Genomic DNA, 6984 nt, shown 5'->3' with positions numbered 1-6984 from the left:
GCAGTTGTGCTTTCAGTTCCTTATCTGATGAGCTATACAGTTTTAAATCATCAACAAAGAGAAGATGAGAAGCCTTTACACTTTGTTGCTTTCTGGGAGCCAAATTATAGCCATGGCCTAAGCTGTTAAGTAGACAGCTTAATGGGTTAAGGGCAAGACATAATAGCAGCAGGGACAAAAAAATCACCCTAGAATATCCCCCTTTAAATTTTTATCCCTGGGTTAATAATTTGTCCTTTATCATGGCTTAACTGCAAAGTGGCCTGTCACTGTTTCATGGTCACTGTAATATAGTTGATCCATGTGGGTGTACATTTTTAAGCACTCTTATCTATGAATATGGGATACTATCAAATGCTTTTTTGTAGTCATTCCAAGCCCTACTTAGATTCTTCTCCTTTTTGCAGTTTTCCACTATGACTTTATTTAACAACAAATGATCCTTTGCTCCATATGACCTTTTATTGCCCTTTTGTTCTATTGAAATAATTGAGTTTTCTTCTAAATGACTATAAACTCTATAGGCATCAATTCCAGTGTATAGTTTATACATCATCAGAAGGCAAGTTAGGGTCTAATTTTCAGGGTAGTTGCAGGTTCACTCTTAAGTAGGAACATTGTTTTTCCTTATTAGCCAAGTTGGTGTCTCTTCAGGGTGCACAAATAGTTCTTACTCATGGCAAAATCTTTGTGCAAAAGATATTAATACTTGTAACCAGAAGTTAGGTACTGCATCTGGGCCTGGGGTTTTCCAGTTACAGGCTTTTCTTAACTTTGTTTCAATCTGCCTGGCTGTTACTTCATCCTACTTCATATCCTGTACCTTTAAACTTCTTATTTCCTTTACTTCTTCTATCCATTTAGCTTAGCATCTTTGTTATGTTCCACAGGATCTTCATAAATACTTCTCCAAAATATATCTATTTCTTCTTTTTTGGTGGCCTTTCAATTCCTTTTACCTTGTTTCCCAATTCTATATAAAACTTGTTGGGGTCATCAGTAAATTGCTTATTTTGTATTTTTCCTTTATGTTTATCTGCACATCTTCTAAGTTTTTGCACCTGTTCTGAGATTTCTTATTTGCAATAGTACATAAGAAGAAGTTATGTACTCACCATAACGTTCCATGTTGGTAGTCCATCTCATCCTTCATTTTTACATATGGGTTCGGAGCCGATCCTCAGCTCTGACTCGGCCGATTTACAAGCTGGAAGACTTCTGGGTGACTTGTGCTTAATCCCATGGTGCACCAGTACAATCCCCAGATCTTGTTTGCTGTTCACTAGAATAAGAACCATAAAAACAACCAACACTAAAGGATCTCCAACCAAGGGCAACCAAATAATTACTTCCAGATCTTCCAGGATGGGGGCAGGAGGCAGGGGTGTAGCTAGGATTTTCAAATTTGTACTGACAGCTCTCAAACTGCTACCCCCCTCCCCAGCCAAGCTACGGCCATTCTCGTAATTCACGGTTCGCTCTTTTAGTGTCGATGAAGAGGCATCCGCTGTAATGCCTCTTCAGTAATATAATATAAATTCACTCAAACTCGGTTCCTTGAATTGAAAATTAACCTGAAATGACAGTTCTTTGAAAAATGCAGCATGGTAGTTGGGGTAGAGACTTTATGCTTTTGTTTTCTGTAACTAAGGTACAGGTTTTGAGCTTGAGTAAATTACTAACCACCTGCTACCACTAACTAGGATGTTTCATTCACACACACACCCCTACCTACCTCTTAGTGCAAGAAATATGGACAAAGCCTAAAATAAACAGGGACAGATATTAAATAATGTTCTCGTGAACTTAGAAAGTTGCTAGAATAACAGGATTTGTGCTAGTATGAATTTTTCTAAAGGACATGAAGTCTGAAGCTCAAATGTCTGTCATTATTTAGCAATTTCAGCCTTCAATGATTTTCTAGAAAATCACAAAATTTATGAGGAACAGACAAAAAATATGGGGCACAAATCTGGACATTCTGCAAAATTTGGACAGCTGAGAGGTATGCTACCTACCACACACACACACACACACACACACACACACACACACACACACTCACCCACACAAAACCTCTCAACCTCTTACAGCAACAAACTCATAAATAAAACTGAGGCAAAGGCCCAAAAATAAGGACATTTTTTTTAAATATTGCTCTTATAAACTTAGAAAGATAATAGAATAGTAGTAGGTCTTGCATCAGTAAGAATTTTCTGAAAGGTATGAAATCTGAAACTGAAATGTCTGCATTATTTTCTAACTTCAGTCTTTAACAATTTGCCACTAATTTGCCAGAAAACTGCAATTTTATGAAAAACGGACCAAAAATGTGATGCAAAAATATAAAATTGCCAGACAATACAGCTGGGAACCTGTCAAAGGAGGGACACCATTTTAATATGAGCACAGTTAACTTAGAGCAGCTGACAAAATTAGAGAATCTACATGCATTTCTGAAATAAAAGTAATGTATAACTCTGATCATTATAGTTATTTATAAAAGTAAAGTAAACCCTCTATGTTTTCTTCCAAAATTGATATTTTGTGGAGGGATCATTAGGGGAAGAGCAACATTTTGAGCCAAAATCAGGGACAGTTGAGGTTTGGCTATGCCTAATTCTATAAAGCAATTTGCATGTACCTCTCAACCTGTTAATGCAATAAATCTGGACAAGGCCAAATATATTGAGGGAACATATAAACAGTACTAAAAATTGCTCTTGTATAAACTGGGACAGTTGATAGAACAGGTCTTATTTTAGCATGCATTTTTCTGAAGGTTACAAAGTCTGAAACTAGTGTGTCATTATTTAGTGACTTAATTCCTAAATCATTTGCCAGAAAACCACAAATTGAGGAACAAACCAAAAATAAGAAGCAAAAAATCTATTCATTCTTTGAAAATCTGGACAGTTGGGAGGTATAGTTCAGCTGGGGCTGTCTAAGTTTGCCACCCTTCCCCCTCACAGAATCATGGTCGAATGGAGCCTCCCCCTGCAGCCATTCCAATGATCCATTACTTTGCTATTTCACTCCATTTACCATAAACACTAATGTGCATACTGATTTACTTCTATGATGATTTGAACTTCATTTGAAAGTTTTATTTTGCATTTTAGAGCACAAACACTAAGACATCTGCTAAACAAACTTGGCATTAAAACTTCTCTGCCCTTGAAACTCACATTCACTGAAACAACATTAAGACCCACATTCAAAGAAAAATACATTTTACCCGTGGCAGATAAAAATTAATTCTGGGCTGTTTTAAAACATAGGCCCCTTGCATATGAAACATACATGTGCTCTTTGATACACCTTCCTATTGCTTTGAACATTTTCCAGTAAACAATGAAACAAAACTGCCCAATTCAGAACGTTTCCATCATAAAAGTCTAGTCAAACTTCTACAGTCCACCATTATCAGTAAATAATATGCACAATCTCTGAAGTAGTAAAAAAAGTAATCTAAATAATTCCACGTTAAATAAATCTAACTAATGAAGAGGTTGCTGCTAGCAATCACCTTTATATTTCATGACTTCACCGAAAAATAGTGTCTGATGCCCCTGAGGAATAAATTGCCTAAATTACATTAATAAGCTAGTAATATTGCAATAGGAAATGGATGGCAAACTGATAACAGGCTCATAGTTAGTGTCTTAACTTTCAGTACAGCAGCATTCACCCCTTATGGGAGTAGAACCAACAACCTTCTGCATTAAAAGCAAGTACACAACATTTTGTGCTACTAGCAATGTGAGACGACTTAGCATAATCAGCACTAAACTTCTCTTCCCCTGCAGCTCTCAGTTCCTTGTAAAATCTACGCAATACTCAACTACATCTCAACTTCGCAGCACAAGAAATCTGGAAAAAGCCAAATTTATTGGGGGTGGGTCAAAAGGGCAAAAAACAGGAACACATTAAACATTGCTTGTATAATCTTGGAAAGCTGCTAGAATAAAATGCTGTGTTACCATCATACATTTTACTGCCAAGGTCACTGTGCAAAATAGTCAGAACAACATACCACTATGCCAAATCACCTGCTTTGTGAAAGAGAGGAAGACTGAAACTTAAATGGCTATCGTTTAATGAATTCAGTTCTCACCATAGCTGTCAACCTCTTAGCACAAAACACCTGGACAAACCCAGTAATGAGGGAATACAGCCCTCAAACATATTCAGTGAATTCAGTTCTTGCCATAGCTGTCAACCTTAGCACAAAAAACCTGGACAAAGCCAATAACAGGGTATTACAGTCCCAAAAATAAGGACAAATTTCAAATAGTCATAAACTTAAAAAAATTGCTATAAAAAAGGTTGTGTTAGTATATATTTATTGCTAGAATAAAAAGTTGTTTTACTATGTCACAAACACAGGGATAAGATGCAGACTCCACACAGAAGGCACCCCAGCCAAGAATAAAACCAGAAAACCTACAGCTATGAGGCAATAATACTGCCACTGCACCATCAAATTATGTAAGGAAGTAAACATTCAGAAACCTGAAGTCTGAAATTTAAATGCCTGTCAATTTGTTAATCAGGACAGTCTGACTTGGAACAAAAAAAAAAACACAATTCTCAGCAGAGGCCCAGGAAAAAATAATGCAGACATGTCTTTGTAACATGGGAGGACACAAAAGCAAACCCACACAAACACAGGGAGAAGATACAGATCCCCCTACACACACAAAGAAGGCACCCCAGCCAAGAACCAAACCCAAGAACCTACAGCTGTGAGGCATCAATGCTACGTTGCTACCACTGCACCATCAAATTTCAAGCATTACAATATTTAAAAACCACAGATACATACAGATATTGATCAGATCAAATATGAGGCAAAAATCTGAAATTTTTTTACAAATGGTGGTGGGTAGGGAATTCAGGTCTTTAACACCTGCATACAAGGTACAGGGTTCAAGCCTGAGGTATTCCCTACCACACCACCATGAGTAATCACACCAGTACATCCCACCTGGGGCATTTACACACACACACACACACACACACACTGAAGTGAGACCAGCTCCAACATAACAAATCCTCACACCATGAAGTGAGACCAGCTCCAACATAACAAATCCTCCCACTCGAAGTGAGACCAGCTCCAACATAACAAATCCGTACAGTTCACTACTCACCAACCCTCCATGACGTGAGACCAGCTCCAACATAACAAATCCATACAGTTCACTACTCACCAACCCTCCATGACGTGAGACCACCTCCAACATAACAAATCCGTATAGCGAGACCAGTTCGGGAATCCTACTTCATGTTACCCTCCATGAAGTGAGACCAGCTCCCAAAATAACGAATCCTCCCGCTTGAAGTGAGACCAGTCCAAGAGCTCCATTCCGACTGGCTGCCTAAAGCGTGCTGATGTCATCGTGCAGTAAAAGCGTGAAAAAAAATTTTAAAACGCTACCCCCCCTTCTACATAAGTTGTACTGAAATCAGTACAGTGCATATGCCTCCCGACATCCCTGGCAGGAGGGCAGTTTGGTAAAAATGAAGGGTGAGATGGACTACCAACATAGAACGTAATGGTGAGTACATAACTTCTTAATGTTAGGTAGTCTGATCTCACCTTCATTTTTACATATGGGACAGCGTCCCTAGCACCTTATTCTTGGGTGGCTCATTGGAAAATAATCTTGAGTACCCTGGTGCCAAAGGATGCTCTACCCCTGGATGCCAAATCCAATTTGTAATGTGTAATAAAAGTGTGAGCAGTAGCTCACATAGTTGCTGCACAAATATTATCAAGTGGTACCCTGGCTTGAAAGGCTGCAGAGGTAGACAGCGACCTGGTAGAATGAGCCTTGATCATATAGGGTAAAGGTTTGCCCTCCAAGCTATAGATAAAGACTATACAACTGGAAATCCAATTAGATAGTGTCACTTTAGAAATTGGTAAGCCCATTCTAGAGTCAGAAAAGAAAATGAATAATTGATCTGATTTCCTGAAAACCTTATTCCGCTGTAGATAAAAACGTAGTTGTCTATGAACGTCTAGCTGATGAAAACATTATTCAGCTGCTTTACAGTGGTTAGGGAAGAAAACTGGGAGTTCTGTTGATTAGTTTAAGGTGGCATTAGAACAAAGTTTGGGTACAAAGGAGGAATTAGTACATAATGACACCCTGTCTTTGTAAAAAATAAAATACGGTGGCTTAATATACAAGGCTTGTAGCTCCGATACCCATCTAGCTGATGTGATAGCTACCAAAAACAAGGTCTTCAAGACAAAAATTTTAGAGAAGATGAGTGGGAAGGTTCAAAGGGGGGAGATGTCAATTTGGACAACACAAACTTTAAATCCCAAGAAGCCACTGGTTCTTGCAGAGGTGGTCTCAATAGAGTGGCCCCTTTCAAAAAGGTCTTGCATAGCTTATGAGACATTAAATTGGTATCTGGAAAACCTAAGTGATAATGAGAAATTGCCGCAAATTGGACTCTGATAGTGGCAGTGGCAGATCCTTGCTGATAAAGCTCAGAAGTAAAATCCAGAATCACAGGGATAGGATTAGTGTATAGATCTACATTCATTGTCTGTGCCCAAATAGAAAATCTTTTCCATTTACTGCCATACAGCCTCCTAGTTGAAGGTTTATGGGAGGGCATAAGAATATGTGACGCTGAGGATGATACATCATGAAGCCTGGCTAGGGATGGAACTGGAGCAGCCATGCTGCCAATTTGAGGGTGTGGATTGAGGGGTGTAGTGAACCCAACATGTGAGTCAATAGATCTGGAGATGGGTCCAGAGTCCAAGGATCATCCAGGAGGAGAGGCTCGAGGAAGGGGAACCAGACCTGACGAGGCCATTAAGGAACAATGAGGATCAACTTGCTTCCCATCTGACTGGCTTTCTGAATCACTTTGGAAATGAGAGGGATTGGAGGAAAGGCATACAGAAGTCCCATAAGCCAATTGTGAGCCAGATCATCTCTGGGAGTCTCCCCC

At 39.0% G+C, this 6984-nt stretch overlaps 1 protein-coding gene across 1 annotated transcript in view; it reads right to left on the bottom strand.

The window, feature by feature from the left end:
- LOC122813929 (zinc finger protein 501-like) overlaps positions 1-775 on the bottom strand; it is a 15451-nt gene extending 14676 nt beyond the window's left edge. Inside the window, exon 1 of the mRNA XM_044086476.1 lies at positions 760-775. The gene's annotated coding sequence lies outside the window, so the exon portion shown is untranslated. The remainder of the gene's footprint in view (positions 1-759) is intronic.
- Between the last annotated feature and the right edge of the window lie 6209 nt (positions 776-6984).

The sequence above is a fragment of the Protopterus annectens genome, chromosome 10.part0 (assembly GCF_019279795.1).
Source record: "Protopterus annectens isolate FY-2018-M chromosome 10.part0, PAN1.0, whole genome shotgun sequence".
NCBI lineage: Eukaryota > Metazoa > Chordata > Ceratodontiformes > Protopteridae > Protopterus > Protopterus annectens.
This window is presented reverse-complemented; position numbering and strand designations above follow the sequence as displayed.